At 38.3% G+C, this 20,612-nt stretch overlaps 1 protein-coding gene across 1 annotated transcript in view; it reads right to left on the bottom strand.

The window, feature by feature from the left end:
- The window catches only part of LOC150088839 (carbohydrate sulfotransferase 1-like), a 73,954-nt gene extending 62,183 nt beyond the window's left edge, over window positions 1–11,771 (bottom strand). The window contains exon 1 of the mRNA XM_090370336.1: window positions 11,745–11,771. The gene's annotated coding sequence lies outside the window, so the exon portion shown is untranslated. The remainder of the gene's footprint in view (window positions 1–11,744) is intronic.
- Window positions 11,772–20,612: the final 8,841 nt, after the last annotated feature.

Raw genomic sequence — 20,612 nt, 5'->3', positions numbered from 1 at the left:
CATGAACTGTATTTTTAATATCATTACCCGAGAACTGTTTGACAACAAGAAACCGTCTGAACAATGCGAATGAAACTGTCTTAAGTTGCAAAAGCACGTTAATCCATATCTAATTGGAAGTTTGTTACGTTTTTTCAGTATTCATAAATATTTCGAAAAATATAGTTTTAATAAAACCCCTTCCCACTCTATTCCATTTCTTAAAATACTGCCACCCCCAGCTTGAGCTGAAGTGCGACTCTTGGATTTTTTTTTTTTTTAATTAGATCAAAAATGGCTTTTTACTCAAAAAAGGTTGCCGACCCTGGCAACCTTTGCATTTGCATTGTGATGGCATGCATTGTTATGCCCTGGGGCATCACAATGCATGCCAACAGCCAACTCACTTGTTGAGCTAAGGTGTGTGCTGGTGGAAGAATAGGATTTGTTGCAACAGAATCTTATGGACACCCTTATATTGAGCATGGTTCATTGCTATCAGGCCTGTTTAGCCATTGGAGGGGATCATATATTGTAGTCATGTGACCATATTTTTGAGCATCTTGTATGACTTCTGTAATGTGACCTTTTTTGGTAATTCTTATTATATAAACCCTATAAATGTCCCATGTACACATCCGAAGTTTCTTGCTCTCTCTCATTATTCACTGGTACACAACCATACCAAATTTTGTCCCGCTTCATCACAAGCTGCACAAATTACACAATTTCTACATGTTCTGTTAATTTTGTTCAGCAGTATAGTACAAACAGAGCCAGCGCTGGATTAAGCAAAAGAAGCACGTGCTCAGGGCACCAAGAGAAAGGGGGCTCAGTTTTTTCCCTAGCTATCATGTCAACTTTAACTCTTTCACTGCCACACGCTACTTTAGTTGATTTATTGTAATTGTTCTTACCTGCTACGTTTGACTTTTCTCCGCATTGTTTAAAAAAAATTCTCTTCCAAAAATATTAATCTTGTCGTGATACTGAATATTAAACAGAATTCACTCTCATTTAGTGTACTTATTACTAATTTAAAATAGTAACTTTTGCAAGTTTCATATGTATTTTTTAACATTTATTCTTCTAATTTTCAGATCCAAGCTGAAACGTGTTCAATTAAGTTGTGCAAAAAAAGAGAAAACTGGCTAAAAAGAATCAACAAAAGGTTTGGATTTAGTTATTTGGTTTTTTTTTTTCTTTTTTTTTTTTTTTAGGAGCATTAGCAACTAAGGCCATATTGCTCCGGGGATATACGGTGGTCATTCCCTGACCTTTCCGCATCCTCTGTATTTGGTGGTTACGGGCTCGAACCCCGGTCTAATCAAGAAGCATGTGAACGCACTGCTGCTCCTGCCCACCTGGCTACGGAGGCGCCTTGGATTTAGTGGCCAAGACTGGAAAGCTCACTGATTTCTTCACAAAAGTTACACAACCTGATCTTCCAGATCAAAATAGATCTCCGGCATCAAAAGCTACTTGTACTTTATCTATGACAAGATTGAAGATGAACAAAGCTCCACAACCATCAGTACCACTCAGTCAACTTCAAGATCAGAACATCATGATGTTGTTGAGGTGTCACAGGCTGGATTAACTGGCATGAATCTCACTGTTGATCGCACTTTGCCTGTAAATTCTCTCGATATGTTTAGTGTAAATGTTGAGGCAAGTTGCTCTACAAGACTGTCTGAAGTTGAAAAGACTGCTGAAATTGAAAATCTACTGGATCATGGTGAAATGATTCAGTCTGCAAAAGAGAAGTATATGAAGCAAAAGATCCAGGGGTGCGAGATTTTTCTGCTGATCAGGTGGCTTATTGGACTGCTTGCGGACCCAGTGAGCGTTAACACCACAATGGGCCACATGGCAAATCTTGCCAAACTTTCAAAAGTGGCAAACAAACAAGATACTGTTCACAAAACCATTTTTTTGTGGTAAAAGCCAATGGTGAGCAATATAAGAGAGAGTGGTGGTTGTATTCATCATCAACAGGGTCAGTTTACTGCTTTGTTTATAAACTTTTGCTACGTTCATTACAAGGCCGTTCAAACTCACAAACATATCAGAAAGACGGAGATGCACCAGAAGTAGATCTGAATGCCAGAAATAAATTTTGTATCACCACCTTTTACTCAATTATTAACAAACTAGAAACTGAGATGAGAAGAAGAGGAGGTGTACAAAGAAATAGCAGACAGATTTTCCTAAGTGATGTGCCAAATAATGTCACTTCATCTGCTGAAACTGAAAGGTACTCTCACTGCTCTCAAAAACTAATTGATGCTTACCCAGAAGACTTGGACAATAATCTCTCTGCTGAGTTTCAGCAGTTTCACGCACGTGTGCCATAAGTTCAGCGTAACAAAAAGTGTAAAAACCAGATTCAGTCATGCTAAACTTTATAAAATAATTGTAGAAGACAAAATTGATTGTAAATTTCCAAATGTGGTTATTGCCTTGTGTATTTTTTTAACATTAATGGTTACAAATTGCACAGCTGAGCATTCATTTTCTCAACTAAAGCACATTAAAAATCCCACGAGAACAGCTATGCAACGAGACAGATTGGATGCCTTGTGTCTGCTGGGTATAGAAGCAGATTTGTTATGCCTAATTAGTTTTGAGGATTGATCAAAGACATCGAAAATAAAAAAGCTAGAGAAAATGTTTCAAAAAGTAAATAAATATAAACATATAGGCAAATCTTTGCTTATATTTTTTATTACTATGTAGTGTTTTTGTTAAAAAAAAATTAAAAAACCAAAAGTTTTTATTTAATATAGTTGTGGGGTCTTGCCTGGAAGAAAACTGAAAAAGGGTTATACATTTTCAAACTCTCATTTCATGTTCAGCACTTATTGAGTTTTAATGTCTTGTAAGTTAAGCAATGGAGAGGGCACCATTGTTGGGCTGTGCTTAGGGCATCACTTGGCCTTAATCCAGCACTGAACAGAACATTGCACTTTAGCAGTGCTGAACTAGTATTTCATTCCAAGCATATTGGTTAATCAGGTGCAAAATTCATCTTAAATTATGCAAGGTATAAAAACTAAGTTCCAGTTTAGTTTAAAGACAACCAAATGTTAGAATGAAAACAAAAAGCTTTTAATGTACAAAAGAATCAATGCTTGCAAAAGCAAGAAACAAATAATGGCATGAGCTCAAGCAAAAGCCAGCTCAAACAGAAATAGCTTTTGCAAATATGTCAGAGGGAACTTAACGACGCGTTAATGTAATGAACTGGTCCACTGCCAGATCAATGCTAATCACTTCAAGTGCCTTCACCCGAGAGGACTATACCATTCTTATCCCTAAGCAGTCTCTCTGCACCACTACATTCTGATGACGGTGGGATGGCTTCTGAGGTAGATGAAGCAACAAATTTCAAGAATGCAGCTCCACTTTTCATATTCATCTGCTAATTGTGCTCTCCAACATGAGCAGCTGGGGACAGTGGGATGATGTTGGAAATCTGCTTCCTGAATAGTTCGGCAGATCCATTGATTCTTCCTTTCTGGAGTTTTTCTGATGCCACAAGAGCCCTGGCCTTATATCAGAATAGATGGTCACCTAATTCTTTGCCTACTAACAATCGGATATGTTTTTTTGTGCCTTCGATGTGCATTCCTACGTTAGGACGATCTATTATGATCAGTTTGACATGGTAATTTGTTTACATCAGTTATGTAAACGAATTTTGGGGTAAATTCGTCCATTTTTTCTAGATTAAATAATTTCAATGACAAATAGTATAATTATTGTTATTTTAAAAAATCTTACAAAAAGAATATATAAATGAAAATATAATAAATATGTATGGTTATCATTATTAGAGTACTCCTCCTCAGAACTGTGTGGATCACCATCTATTTCATGTAATGCAACGATACTTAACATAGAAGTAATCAATGCCAGGCACTCGTGGGTAGCACTTTTGGTATAATCATCGTCCTCCCCACCCGAGACAGAAAAAACCTGAGTTTAAGTCCTGTCGATGACAAGGAATTTTTATGGACCTTTTTCACAATGTGGCTCAGTTAGTCTGCCTCACACGAGGATAGCATGGTTTTTTCTCCTGGAAACTCGGATTTATCGTCAAGCAAACAGAAAATCAACCACAGAACACAGACAATGGGAAATTTGCAGATAGTGTACATATTTGCAAAATTGCCTATAAATAGTTCCAGGCCCTAGGATCTCTTCATTTCTAGACCTCACTACATACAGCCCTCATTGGGTAGCACCATTGGTACCCACAAGAGCAATATGTCTGTTGTAGACAATGAAAAAGTGGTTGATTTTGCTGCACCCATATTGTCCATAAATACCATCTATTTCATATAACACACTGATACTATTGGCACCTTACAACAATGATGCAATGGCATATCAGTAAATCATAAAGTGAAGCAATCCAACCTAACGGTATTATTTTGGATAATGGAACAGGCCCATTGTCGAAGAGTGAGCCATTCTAATTTTTGGTAATAATTAACTATATGTATGTAACCGCCTTAAGTTTGAGAGCTGTTTGAAAAGTAGTGTTACCAATATTTTCAGGAATAAACTGCCTTTCCCAATAGTGAAACCTCTGGAATAAAGGCACCTTTGTAACGTTTTACTTTTTACAGGCTATACTACATCACTGTTGGTTAGCTGACTAAATGAATATGGCTATTCTACTTCAAACATGAATAGTAATAGTGGTATGTGATGCAAGAAAGCAAGCGTATGAACTTAGGTAGATCATAAATATCTATCAGTGACTGAGGGTGGTGTGTTCCAACAGTCATGTTCAAAAAACAAGTTTTTGGTGCAGTTCATCCAAACAAGGTCGATTCTGCAGTCTGCACACAATGGTGGTTACAGTGTTATGAATGGGAGATGCTTTCTTATCCACCAAAGCCCTTTTCTCTTCTTTTCTGTTTGGAGCTTTAAAAATCAGGCAGGATACCAATTCTGTTAAGTGAAATACTGCATTGAAACCCAGTTGAATGCAAATCTCTGCAGTAGCTTTTTCGTTTTACGTCAAAGCAACTAAGAGAAAGACATGTCAATGCCTGTAAATTGCTTTTCTATGGTTGGTTGCTTTCTTTTTTTTTTTTTTTTTTTTTTTTGATTTGGTAGTTGTTGGCGCATCCGGCTTCTGTGGCCATATTGCACCTCCCAAGGTTTTTGCAGTACTTTGATCCAAGCCCGAGGCGGGAATCGAACCCGCGACCTTTGGGTTGCCGGGCAGGTACTTTACCCACTCGGCTAGCCCGGTCGGCTATGGTTGGTTGCCTATTTTGCTGAATGAAAAACCCGCATTTCAAGGGCCATAAGTGCTTAATAAGACAGGACCTTGTCAAAAAGAGATGTACCTTCATTTCCTTGTTTTATTGATCTGTAAATGACTCTTAAATAACATCCCACTTTACTTTCCAAAGACCCCTCGTATATACACTACTAAAAGTATTCGTACATTATCCCGTTGGATAAATACAAGTTTTAATGAAAAAAATTGTGTATACCAATTTTTTGCCCCACTTACAACCCTAATCTGTCATTAGAACTTTCAACCAGTTTCTTGTAGCAGGCAGCAGAAATTTGTATCCATTACTCCAGTGCAGTTCAGTACTGGTCACCCTGGATTGGTATTCCAGTTCATCTCAAACGTGCCCACCCTGCATTGTTAGACTTTGTTTTCCTTGAAAGAATGGAGTTCTAGTGCAACAATTTCCAAGATGCCAGGTTCACTTTTATCGTTTTCTATGGGAATTGACAATCTTATCCATCATTTTTCCTTGGCCTCCTTTCTGTTTTCTGCACATCTTCATACTTTCATCTTTTTACATTACTTTGCAAGGTTCAAAGATGCAGCTATCACCCTTAATGACTAAGATCTTTCAAAGTCAGTAAGCTGCTTGCTTACTGACTTTGAAAGTAAGTAAGACTTACAAAACTCATATTTTTGGTATCTCTGCTGTATTTTGAAACTAAGTGAAAAAATATTTGGTCAGAATAAAGAAATATTTTATTATTTCATAAGAGGATAGTAATGCTCCAGAAGGGTGGTATTTACAATTTAAGTTGTGAAGCATCATGTGCCCTACCAGTTAGCTATATGAGATATATATTAGAACCATGTCAAAAACTCTTTTGATTTTGGACAAGTTTCAGAAAGCCAACGTCTTTAATAGTTTTACTTGTTTTTTACCGTCTGTAATTTCAGAGCTTCTGCACGAATGGTATTTAGTTGTCGGGTCATGATAGGTAAGCCAAGAAACTGGAGCAATAGGGATTTTTATATGGCTGAGATGGTACAAGTTTTCAGAGACTTGATTTCTGTAGGTAAGATGTCTAGTATGGTTGTTGTGCACCTTCCCAGACTGTCTAATTTACTAAGGATTGATTAACAAGGAAAGTCAGGGTTTTTGATGTTCTTAGCATTGTTTCATGATTTGGAAATACAAATCTCTCTATTTGGCAAATCCTCCAGTGGGGTAGTGTGGCAAGTATATGAATGTTTTTCAGAAGGCTGAATTGTTTCCAGGTTTGGATGTTTGTGTACAATAAGGCACAAATACAAAGATACCCAATAACTCTATTCAGCCATCTCAGGAGACCAATTTTCCAGGCCAAAGTCAGCTTAAAGAAAGCAATTTGTTGATGACCATATCTGCAAAGTGTAAAGTGGTAATGGAATGATATTTAATAAAATGTAATGCATGGCTAGAACAGATTTTGTACATTCTGTTCCCTCCACTTTTGAGACACAGGGTGTCTCAAAAATATTGGTACAAACGTTTAGGGGAGGTAGGTAACATCTAAAGGAATGTGAATCGCATAGTAACCCATAACTGGAAACATCACCGTAAGTCTGTAGACGGCGTGGTAGTCGCTGCACGAAGAGCACACATCGATATACGAACTGTGAGCTGGCAGACATGCACCTAGTGTATGGATTAGCAGAGGGCAATGGACGAGCCGCTCAATGAATTTATGGAGAATGCTTCCCAGACAGACATGTAGTGGACCACTGTTTGTTTGCGCGTGTGCATCAAAATTTGTGCAATTATGGGTCATTTAGAGGTAACAGGAGTAGTGCAGGCAGACCACATTCGATGCAAACTCCTGCCATGGAACAAAGTGTGTTGAATGCCGTCCAGAATAATCCTACTACCAGCACACGTGCTGTGTTGCCTCTGCCTTAGGAGTGTCTCGTTGCAGTGTACAGCGTGTCTGGCATGACGATTCCTTACACTCTTTTCATCTCCAAAGGGTTCAATTACTGCTCCCCCAAGATCATCCTGCACGTGTGGCTTTTGCGCAGTGGTTTCTCCAAGAAAGTGTTCAAGACTTGAATTTTCCAGCCTATGTTTTGGTCACGGATGAGGCTTATTTCACTCGGGAAGGCTTATTCATTCAGCACAATGCTCAGGTGTGGGCTCACGACAACCCACACGGTGTGCGCCCCCATGTGGCACAACATCGCTTCGCAATAAATGTGTGGGCAGGTATGGTTGGTGACTGCTTAGTCGGCCCATACCTGTTACCATCCCACATGAACTCCGCTAAATATCGGATCTTTCTTGAACAAGTTCTACCAGGGTTACGTGACGATGTTCCAGGAAATGTGAGTGTGTTCGTGACCATTTCAACAGGTTGTTTTGGGCGTTGATGGACCCGTTGCCTGGCCCCCACGCTCACCTGATTTATCGAGCCTTGATTTCTTTCTGTGGGGGACCCTCAAATCTATCATGTATGAATTGCCTATGGAGATGGAAATGGATCTCGTGGCGAGACTCGTCTCTGCTGATGCTACTGTCAAAGAAACTCCAAGTGTGTTCGACTGTGTCTGCCAATCCATGCTGTGTCGGTGTCACGTATGCATCGCATCTCGTGGTGGAACCTTTGAGCATCTGCTGTAACATCATGAAATGCATCCATCTCATACTCCATTGTTAATATTATGTCAAATAAATGTTTGCCACTAAATTACTGTCTTGTGTCATTTCTGCTTCTTGAGCCTCTGCTACTACTTTCTCGTGACATTTCCAGTTATGGGTTCCTATGCAATTCACATTCCTTTAGATGTTACCTACCTCCCCTAAACGTTTTGTACCAATATTTTTGAGAAACCCTGTACATGTCACCAGATAAAGTTCTTCTCATTGGTCAGTTGCTAAACAGTAGTATTTAAAAAACTTGATGACATCTGTTTATGTTGAGGTTAGAGTTAAGAGCGAAGAATATAGTTCCCACCAGCTCCCATCTGGCTGCATGTAAGTGCGGTATGTTTTATTTATGTGACAAAAATGAGATGCAAAGGTGAGTATATCATTCCATTAGTCCAAGATCCAAGTGTGTTTTGACTTTGTATCCTTGCTCCTCAGAAAAAGACTTTAATATATATTTGCAGTGCACTTCAATTTAACCAATAAATGAGTTTATTACAGAAAAATTAATCCAGTGTACTAACTGAATTATCCTCCATTCCACTTAAGACAAGGAAAGTCCACAAATTGTTCCCCAAACATCAAGATATCTTGATTATCAATTTAAAAAAGCACATCTAATATTCAATACAAAAAAAAAAAAAATTTCAACTATGCTTCATATTTTTTTTTCATTATTTTAAGAACATAAGCAATATACCACCCTATAAAAAAGCATCCTGACACTAATGTTTCATAGTCCATCGGAACTTCCCAAATAAACAAGTGACTCTGGCAGGTATATAAAGGCAAAGTGCTTGCTTGACAATTCATTCCAACAGTTTACACAATCCAAAGTTGACTACTGGTGATCTTATCGTGAAATGGAAGAATACTGACAAAAACACCATCCAGCAGTGCACAAGATCACAGAAGCTCCCTCTGCACAACTAGAGGGTGTGGGAAGAGTTGAATGATAATGTCATCAGACATCCCTGCAAAAAAACTAATCAGGGATTTAAGGCATCAACAGGTGTTGGATTCTGTACTAACATACTATACAGCCTTGGTTTTCATGGGGAGGGGGGAGAGAGAGCAGCAGCGACACATAAGCCAAAGGTCACTGACTAAAATTGGCATTCTGGCCTTGAATGGTGAAATAAATGCCCTAACTATAGAGCTCCATAAAACAGGTGGTCTGTGGAGTGCTAAAGAGAGCACCCATTTGTCTCATTAAAATGAGACAAAACACCCATTCAGTGTGCAATAATTCTGACTGACTGTATCTAATTCATGCTTACTGTGTCTGTGTGAGTCACTGAACATGTTTCAACAAGTTGGAATTCATTGTAATGCTACAATTTCAAGATATAAACTGAGTGACACAACTTCTTTACATCTTGTATCTCTCTCTACATATGTGTGTAGTTGTTGTTTGTTTTGGTTTTTAGGAGCATTGGCAACTAAGGCCATATTGCTCCGGGATATGCGGTGGTCATTCCCTGACCTTTCCGCATCCTCCATATTTGGTGGTGATGGGCTCGAATCCCGGTCTAATCAAGAAGCGTGTGTGCTACGCACTGCTGCTCCTTCCCACCTGGCTACGGAGGCGCTATGTGTGTAGTAAAATCTATTTTTTCCACTGTTGGTAGTTATAAAACCCAGCCAAACAATTGTTACTAGGGATAAGGACGTCATAATCCCATTATATATTTTTTAATTTTTTATTTTATTTTGGTAGTTGTTGGCGCATCGGCTTCTGTGGCTATAATGCACCGCCCAAGGTTTTTGCAGTACTTTGATCCAAGCCCGAGGCAGGATTCGAACCTGCGACCTTTGGGCCAGGCAGGCACTTTACCCACCCGGCTAGCCCGGTCAGCTCCCATTATATAAGGCTATTGTTAGACCACACTTGGAATACTGTGTTCAAGTATGGAGACTGCACCTAAAGAAAGACATTGTGCTTCTTGAAAGGGTCCAAAGATAGGTAACTTGCCTGGTGAGATTGGCAAGAGGGTGTCCATATGAGGGAAGACTTAGAATATGTGGGTTGCACAGTTTGGAAACTAGGCACTTAGAGGAGACTTGATTGAGGTGTTTAAGGCTCTGAGAGGCATAAGCAAAATGAATAAGGATGAAATTTTCACGGTTATAAATTATTCTAGAACAAGGGGCCATAATTTCAAGTTGTTTACACTGGATTGCAGGAAGTTTTATTTTAGCCAGCGAGTTATAAATTACTGGAATAAGTTACCTACATGGGTGGTAGAGGCTAACAGTTTGGGGAAATTCAAAGGTCAGCTGGATAATTACCTACGGGAGGAGGGAAACACATAGGTTATCTATTTCCTTTTCTCATATTAATTATTATTTTTTTAAAACTTTCTTCTTATTATTATTATTTTATTTTATTTATTTCTTTATTTATTATTTTGGCTGGTGCAGCATAAGCCATAGGCTTCCTTGCAACATGGTGGCCATTGCTAATACTAATATTGAGTGTAGCTCACTGGCCACTTTAATATGATTTATCATTCAACTAAACATTTTAATGTGTGATTGTATGCACCGAAGTTAGTCCCTGGAAATGTCATGTCTTAACTATCTTAACTTACATTGATTACCTGTGCAGCATTGGGTTTCCTAGCTTTTATTTCTTCATAAAATAATAGAATGGTTATTAACGGTCACTGCCCTTCCTAGATTAATGTTTATTAGAAAAGTTGCTTGGTGTTCAGTGCTGGGGGCCCCCTCACTATTTTTCAGTATTTATGAATGATATCGACGAAGACTATGAAGTTTAAGGTCTAAGTTTCCTGATGATTCAAAGGTTGGAAGGCTGTTAATGACAAGAATCAGGGGATGCTACTACAATAAGACTTTGAAAAATTACTTGTGCTAAGAAGTGGCAACTGAGGTTTAACATTGATAAATGCAAGGTATTGCACATATCAGCAGGAGTAATCCCAGAATAACATGTCAATTGGGTGGTACCATACTCAAGGCAGCATACAATAAAAGAGACCTACGGATAATTGTACTGTCCTCTGAAGCCTGAAGTTCTCTGAGCAGTGCAGACTGGCTGCTAGGACTCTGTCAATAATATGCAAGAATTTTGCCAGCAGGGATAAGAGGGTGATTATCCTGTTGTATAAGGCAATGGTTAGGATGTATCTTGAGTACTATATACAGGTCCAGAAGCCTTACTTTAAGAAGGATGTGGATCTGTTGGAATGGGCACACAGAAGAGCAACAAGATTAGTCAGGGCACAAAAGGGAATTATTAACAAGAAAGACCAGTTTTGCAAATTGCAGGTATCTTGAAAGGCACCTGTGAGGAGACCTGATTGAAGTGGTTAAGGCTTTAAATGAATTGAGTAAACTAAACACTAATGGCATCCTTATTCTTTCTCAGACAATACAGATAAGGAGACATAAATAAACTGAAGAAGGATAATTGCAAAATAAATGTGTGATAATCTGTCTGATTGTTGGGAAAAAACTTCCATCTGATGTTGTGTAAGTGGGTGGTTTGAATAAATTCAAGGATGAACTAGACAAATTATTAGAGGGAATGGAGAAATGATATATGTTCCCCCCCTTTTGGCTGGTGCTGTATAAACTTGCTTCCTTGCACCATTTACCACTACCAAGATATTCAATTTACAACATTGTTATTGTTGTATTAACTGAGTGGAAAAGGAGGAATGAAATTATGACAGTTAAAGATCTACATTTGTACATATAAAAGCCATACATTTTTACCACACCTTTCTTCATATATACATTTTGAAATTACTATTTTACATTGTTTTATAATTTTCAATATTACATACTAACATGTTCGCTAACAAGTCTCCTTTCTTGTGATATCCTGCAAGGAAAAAAAAAGAGAAGATACATGTGCAGTAACACGTCACACTCAAAAAATTAATTACATAATTACAATTAGCAGTATTTTATGGCTATGAAACCTTACTGTGAAATAATTTTAAACTACATAAGGGTATGCTTTTTTTTTTTTTTTTTTTTAGGAGCATTAGCAACTAAGGCCATATTGCTCCGGGATATGCGGTGGTCATTCCCTGACCTTTCCGCATCCTCTGTATTTGGTGGTGACGGGCTCGAACCCCGGTCTAATCAAGAAGCGTGTGCTACGCACTGCTGCTCCTTCCCACCTGGCTACAGAGGCGCATAAGGGTATGCGATTGCATCTTCTGTATGCAATTGAAATGAAACAAACTGAAGTTTGAATACAAGAAATCATAATGAACAACTGTGAAATCCGAAATCCTTTAAAGAGCGCTGCCTATCTCTTATACTTTGAATAAGTAACACCTTCCCAATAGAGAAGTCTACTGTTACTTATTCACACTTCAGCATCACCTCCACCAAGATGCCACTGTTTTGAAGTCCGAGGTGTAAGAGCTGACATCCCTGACCAAGTTAAGTCACAGGGTTTAAGAGCTCATATTAACCAAGTTTAAGTTAGAACTCGGTTGTCAGCTCTTAAACCTTGGGTATCTACAAGCCTATTGATGAGAAGTCAACTTCAAAACAGTGCCATCTGAGTTAAAAAAAAAAAAAAAAAAAGGTAAAGTGCAGCCATTATCAACCCACTGCAGGATGGAAGCCTCCTCAACAATTCATGCTGAGGGAAATGGACCATAATTTGCCATGCTGGTCCAGTGCGGGTTGGCAGATCGACTGTATTCAGCAGTCAGGGGCTTGAACCCTGGTCTACTCAAAGAGCGTGTGCTACTGCACTCGCGCTCCTGACCACTCGGCTACGGAGGCCGTTGAAACCCAATATTGGAAAAATGGAAATTGAATTGATGAGGAAATCAATGGTCTTATTCAAAGTATAAGAGAGAAATAGGCAACTCGTTGTGAAGGCTTTCACAATATTAGATTTATACAGAAATAATGCAATTGCATTAAATGGTATGCAATTTATATACTTACCTAATTGCTGATTTCTGTTTATTTTAAACTGGAAATTAAGAACTTTGTGAAATTACTATTTTAGATTGTTTTATTAAAGTCATACACAATATATAAAAGTCATGCGTAATAAAACCATGCATAATATATAAAAAGTATGTCTGTATAATATTGTAAATAATGCCAAAAGTATAACATCTTTATAAATATATTGTAATTAATTTCTGAAACTTATTCTGTTGTTGGCTGTGGAGGATGAACCGGAATCTTGATGTGGGCCCCATTCCTCAAGACCTTTGTCCACCAGCCAATATAAAACCCCTGGCATTGCTGCTGTGAAGGGTATATTGTATATATCACTTTTGTATACAGTAAATATTATATATATATAAACTTTAAGAAATGATCATAAACTGAAATGAAATATTAAAGCTTTGATAATATACAAGGGTGAAAAGGTTTGAGCCTAGGCGAGAGGAGAAGTACAATCTCTAAATGTTGTGTGCAAGATACTTAATCCTTCACATTTCATGACCAAATCTGAAGGTTGCATAAAAATGTATATACAGGCAACCCCCATATAATATGGTACTTCTACAACACAGTTTCGCTCTAACATGATTGATAAATTGCGCCAATCCTCGCACAACACGGTACTTATATAACACGGTTTCACTCTACCATGGTTAGAGAATTGAGGAAAACTTCTCATAACACAGTATTTTTTTAGCTTTTGTGTGGTAGAAACCCTGCTATTATGTTGGATGTTCATTCTTTTTTGTGAATCCCTGCTGTTGACACGCTAGTTGTTATGCAAAAAAAAAATTATTGAGAAATCCCATGTTAGGTTCTGTGCTATTGAACTTGTGCTTGTTTAAGACCAAAAAAAATTGTGACTTTGAAGTGTGCAGTAAGTGACTTTTAAGGTTTTTGAAATTTTTGTTTTTTATTTGATAGTTTATAAATTTTTTGGGGTATGTATTACTAAACTTTGTCCTTATAAATATGGTTGAACCGCCAGAAAATGGAGTCAGTGTGATAGTAGAACTTGCTAAGTCGGTAGGAGGGGAAGATTTGATGATATGACTACTATACTGAAGATGTTCAAGAATTACTAGTAAAAAAAGAGGCTGACAAAGCAGATTTGGTGGAAATGGCATCAGAGGTAAACCAAATCAGTTCAGAGGATGATAGCGCAGGTGAAAATTCTGAAGTTCCTTTACACTAAAAAGCATACTGGAAGGCATAAACTTAGCTGAGCAATTAGAATCTTATTTTTTGAATGAAGATTCTTTAACTGAAAGCAGCAGAAACTTCAAAAGGGAGCTTCAAAACTGCTTAGCTCCATACCATGAAATTTTCAACGATCTATCAAGCAAAAGCAAACAAACCCAGATTACTGACTTTTTTAAAGAGACCAGAAGATACACAAAATCTAGATGCTGCAGAAGAAAGTTCAGAAGGTGAACATATTCTGCAACAGAGAAAAAGTTCTCGTTTGATTGTGCTTAGCAGTGATGAAGAGGAAGAAAATTAAATAATGTGCATTATCTGACATACACTGAGTGATCACTGAATTATAACCACACCTAAAAAAACTGAATGCGACCCGTTGACTATGTGAGGTACGAGAGTGCACAATTAGTCGACCTACGTAGCATAGATAAGGTGTCAGTGGTTCAGTAGGTAGTAAAATTCCGAGCATGATGAGTAAAAGGAAGGATTTATCGGACTTTGATAAAGGACAGATTGTGGGTGCTTGACGAGTTGGTGCCTCGATTTCCCAAACGGATGAACTGGTGGGGTGTTCGAGAGCTCCCTTGTTGAAGTGTGCCAAGACTGGCATCAAAATGGTCAAACAACGACCCAATGGCAAAACTGCAAATGTCAGCAAAAGGTTGATGTTAGAGGTGGGTGCTGGGTTCGACGACTCGTACAGGCGCAGCACCGTTGAAGAGTTGACTACCCAATACAACATGATCTAACCCGGAACAATATTTGGCTCGACCGTGCATTGCACGCATGGGCTATACCAGCACACGACCCCTACGGCATCCTCTCCTAACCAAGGTTCATCAGCGTAAAAGACACGCCTGGTGCAAAGAGCATGCAAGTTGGACGTTAAAGGACTGGAAGAAGGTGTGCTGGTCGGATGAGTCATGTTATTTACTCTACACCGTGGATGGTCGTGTACAGATTTGGTATCGACAACATGAGACTCTTGATCCATCATGCATGGTAGCAAAAGTACAGGCTGGTGGAGGCAGTTGTATGGTGTGGGGCATGTTTCATTGGCAGGAACTTGGACCCCTGGTGCATGTGGAACAACGTATCAGTGGTCTCCGCTATCATCAACTGCTTGTTCACTGTGTACACCCTGCTATGTACACAGTCAGCAAGCAGTGTACACCCTGCTATGTTACACTTTTTCCCGAATGGCGATGGTGTCTTCCAAGATGACAATGTGCCGAGCCATCGGCACTTGTTGTGCAGGAATGGTTTGAAGAACACAATTCTGACTTCCAGCATATCGATTGGCCTCCGAACTTCCTCCAATATCAATCCCATACAGCACTTGTAGGACACGATGGAAAGGCATATCGGGCGTATGGACACACCAATCACCTCCATACCTGCGTGGCTGACCGCATTACACACAGCTTGGTTGGCCATACCTCCCAAACACTTCTGACACCTTGTTGAATCAATGCCAAATCGGATAGCTGCAGTACTGAGGGAAAAGGAGGACCTATGAAGTATTAGATAGGTGGTCATAATTCAGTGATCACTCGGTGTATACGTATCAGTTTGTAAGATGTTTGTTCAGTTATTACTATTTTGAATAAAATAAGTTTCCGATAGTTATAAAAAATGGTGTATTTTTGTTAATTTTTGGAACGTAACCCCCTTTTAGTACTAGTTCTTAGTCCCGTATAACACAGTTTAGCACTACACGAGATTTTATAGGAACCTAACTACTGTGTTATACGAGGGTTACCTGTATTTTATACCGGTGCCCAAAGTGGTAAAAAGTTGAAAGCAAAAAAATTAGGCTCATGAGTTAACTGATTATCATATTGTGAATATGTGATGATGACTCATCATACATTTATGTAAAGGCAAAAATATATGAATTACATATATTTATGCCTTTTTAGGTATAAATATATGTATCTGAATTATATCTGCAGGTATAGCTTGAAGCTAATTCAAGGTTGGAGGCCTTCAACTGTCATCACAACTGAAACTGTCAAATCCACTAAATGATAATGGAAGACTCACCATCTCTATGTAGCTGAAACTCTTAAGATGTGACAAAAAAAGAATATAGCACACTAACATTTCTTTGTTCACTTGCTGTAGCCTTTCCTGTCTAAACAAAATACTCCAGAAAGTAACATGTGCATGTTACATAGAGACCATACTTTTATTCCCCATCATTTCCAAGATTACATAAATACTATTTGGAGAACAATCTTCCTTTGACTTATATCACTGATTTTCATCAAAGAAAATGAATCAACTCATACTGACACTTTAAAAAAAGCTGCAAACATGTCTCAGTAACGAAATTGGAGACTGAAATTATAATTTGAGGGTAGGGCTTATGTACTAACCTCACGGCAATTTCTGCAGCTATAAATGCCTTACATCTTCAGCAGAAATAATCATCCATTTGTGTCAATACCTTACTCTAAGTGGTAGCATTGCATCAAAAGTCTCAGTCTCTCTCTCTCTCTCGGGTAACAGTGGGTGGCCATAAATGATTATTCTTAAAGTGGACTTGAAATGACAATGGAACCCTTGAAGATCAGTGCTCAAACTGCTCTAGTTTCTCACTTATCTTCTTAAATATATTGTTGAGGAATATAGCAGGACTGTTAAAGTCTGCTGACAACTTAAATGTTGTAAGGGTGATTAACAATCAGAACCAGGCTAAGCTGCTTCAAAAGAATTTGGACAGACTGCAATTTTGGTTATGCTACCAAGTGTCAAATATTACATTTGGGAAAGAGAAACCCAGGAGTAGTTTATACATTAGAGGAAGAGGAATTAAAGGATATACTGGATGAGAAGAACTTGGGGTTTTCAATACAGAAAGACATGAAGTTCAACATGCAGTGTAATCAGGCTGTAAGAAGGACACATGGTATTATCTCTGATTTGTTGGAATTTTGCAAGTAGAGAGAAGGAAGTTATTATCCTTCTCTAAAAGATAACGGTAGGACCACATTCGCAAAATGTTACATCTAGATCTGGATGCCACATCTAAAGAAAATCATTTATTTAGTTGATTTTCAAGTAACAGAATACCTCAAACATCGCAGTGAAGTGACATATTTTTTATAAAGCCATCAGCAAAAGTTAAATTTCACTATATATCAGAGGCATAGCATACATGTAGTGAGCAGTGCCCACAGCCAAAGGGAACTCCCAAATGCTCCTGAAGTATTGAAAGGACCATGAATCTGGGGTCCCAAAATTGAAATTTTTCACTGAGGGGTGCCCCCACATATAAATGTGCTTTGCTTCTGCAATAATTGAATGCTGGCAAAAGTGCAAAAAAAAAAAAAAAAAAGTTTAAAAGCCTTTTTCATCAGGTTACCCATTGATAGTTGAAGTGGTTTTGTTTTTCAAGTTTACACATGGAGGTCACTGCAGCTTAGCAGTTTTAATTATGTTTTAAAATTTAACTTTTTGCATGAAGTTTGTTTTTAATTTCAGGAAAAGTTTTAAGAGACTGTCTTTTATGTTGAGATTTTCATCACTGATATGCTTATGTTGTATATGCTGTATATAATATGTTGTTGTATAATATGCTGATACGTTGTATAATATAATATTATAGGTTTGTAATAAAGATTTTTTTTATTTTTATTTATTTAGCTTCAAAAAATTTCATTTACACTTAAAAACACATCTCAACAGTATTAATATCTAGCTATTTACCATGCAATAACTAGATTTCATAAATCAGTGCTTTAATAATAATAATGTTATTGTGCTTTAAACCATGAAGTTTCTACTCAAGTAAAGTTAAATCACAGTGTCTTCCTAAAGATTGATGAACCTCAATCAAGCCATGAACTCTTAACTCTAATCATCAAAAAAGCTATTAAAAACAATTAGAAAATTATCTTCACTTTTATTTCTGTGGTATAAATTAAAAGGAGGATTGTCAGGAAAATAGTTTCCTTTAACCGAGTGATGGCAAATCATCAGATCACTAGCACTAGTGCTAAACTTAGTACTGAGTAGCACTTATAAATAGTATCAATTTTTATAATCTCAAAAATTCAATTCTGTTGAGAATGATAACTTTTGAAATTTTTTTTGAAAATGAAAAATACTAACTGGATCCTCATAAAATTAAAATGCATAGTGAGACCCAATAAACCACCTTACAAATGAAGTATGGGCTACATGTACAACTTTAAAAGCAAACTAATTACAGGCCAAGAATTAAAGACCCAACCATAAATTTATGAGAAGCATTTGAAAAAGTTTGTTTCCCGAGTGAGAGTGTTAAAAATTTCTGTACTTAATGTATAACACTTCAAATAGTAACCCACCATGTTTCATGCAATTTCAATAATGTCTTTTTTTAATTACAGGTTCTGGCATCAAAGAAGTGTGAACAAGGAAAGACGATAAAATCAGCCACCATGCAGTCATCCAATATTTGGGGAAAAAAAAGGACTAACATTCTTGAGGATAAGGTTACAATACTGAGGGAGGAGCCCTTCCTATTCCCTAGTTAAGAAGTGGGCAGCAGAATTTAAATGAGGGAGGGAGAGCCTGGAAGATGGCCCACACACACTGTAGATTATTTTCCAACTCCATCACTCCAGAATTTGTTGACAGTGTGCACAATCTTGTGATGAGTGATCAACTGACAGTTTGACCAAAGGGTGACAGTTCAGTAAAATGCCAGTGCCTTGAGCATCTCATCTGAAATGTGTACCACATAATAACAGAGGTTCTCACTATGGAAAAGATGTCAGCACGAGTACCAAAGCACCAGTAAATCACTAATCTGTAAAAGTAAGGAGTGAAGTTAGTAACTACAGACTTGTTAGTCTGACTTCAGTGGTAGGGAAAATCATGGAGGCAATGATTAAGAAAGCAATATAGGGTCATCTATACAGGGTGACTCAAAAATATTGGTACAAACGTTTAGGGGAGGTAGGTAACATCTAAAGGAATGTGAATCGCATAGGAATCCATAACCGGAAATATCACCGTAAGTCGGTACACGGCGCTGTTCATCTGTTCGCGAGAGGGAAAATTTCTGATTTACTCATTCAAGCAGTAGTCGCTGCATGAAGAGCATGCATTGATATACGAACTGTGAACTGGCAAACATGCACCTAGTGTATGGATTAGCAGAGGGCAATGGACGAGCCGCTCAATGAATTTATGGAAAATGCTTCCCAGACAGACATGTGCCGAACCACCGTTTGTTTGAAAGTGTTCAAGACCTGAATTTTCCAGCCTATGTTTTGGTCACAGATGAGACTTATTTCACTTGGGAAGGTTTATTCAATCAGCACAATGCTCATGTGTGGGCTCACGACAACCCACACGGTGTGCGTCCCCATGCGACACAACATCGCTTCGCAATAAATGTGTGGGCAGGTATTGTCAGTGACTGCTTAGTCGGCCCATACCTGTTACCATCACGCACGAACTCCACTAAATATCAGATCTTTCTTGAAACAGTTCTACCAGGGTTACTTGACGATGTTCCAGCAAATGTGAGACGCAACATTTGGTTTCAACATGATGGGGACCCTCCCCATTATGGAAGGTGTGTTTGTGACCATTTGAACAGGCGTTTTGGGCGTCGATGGATTAGCCGTTGTGGACCCATTGCCTGGCCCCCACGCTCTCCTGATTTATCGAGCCTTGATTTCTTTCTGTGGGGGGCCCTCAAATCTATCGTGTTTGAATCGCCTGTGGAGACAGAAATGGATCTCGTCTGCGCTGCTGCTGCTACTGTCAAAGAAACTCCAAGTGTGTTCGACCGTGTCCACCAATCCATGCTGCGTCGGTGTCACGTATGCATCGCGTCTCATGGTGGAACCTTCGAGCATCTGTTGTAACATCATGAAATGCATCCATCTCGTACTCCATTGTTAATATTATGCGAAATAAATGTTTGCCACTAATTACTGTCTTGTGTCATTTCTGCTTCTTGTGCCTCTGCTACTACTTTCCTGTGACGTTTCCGGTTATGGGTTCCTATGCGATTCACATTTCTTTAGATGTTACCTACCTCCCCTAAACATTTGTACCAATATTTTTGAGACACCCTGTATATGAACGGGTTTGTCAAGGGAAGTTGGCAAGGTTTTGTAAAGGGAAACTCTTCTTTTACTAACCTGATAAATTATGACACTCAGAAGTTGGATACAGTTGACATCAAAGATCTGTAGTTGGATGACAGAATAGTTACATGATAAGAAGGGAGGAATTGCAATTAATGGCTACTCTTCAGAATGGGCTAGGTTTAGAAATGCAGTCCCTTAGGAATCAATACTAGTAATACTTCATTTCTAATTTTTCAAGGGATACAGGGCTTGATGTGAAAATTGGGAGAGTGGTTAATGATCAGCATCAAACAGCACTCCTTCATAATGACTTAGGCTTCAGGGATGGTCAGATAAGTGGCAGCTACATTTTAATTCTGCAAAATGCAAGATTTACATGGAAATAACTCCAAAATAATGATTTAACATAATTAAAATGCTCTGTACCATG

The sequence above is a fragment of the Mastigoproctus giganteus genome, chromosome 3 (genome assembly GCF_048544385.1).
Source record: "Mastigoproctus giganteus isolate SK-2022 chromosome 3, ASM4854438v1, whole genome shotgun sequence".
NCBI classification, from domain to species: Eukaryota; Metazoa; Arthropoda; class Arachnida; order Uropygi; family Thelyphonidae; genus Mastigoproctus; species Mastigoproctus giganteus.
The sequence above is the reverse complement of the archived record's forward strand: the minus strand, read 5'-3'. Positions and strand labels throughout refer to the sequence as shown.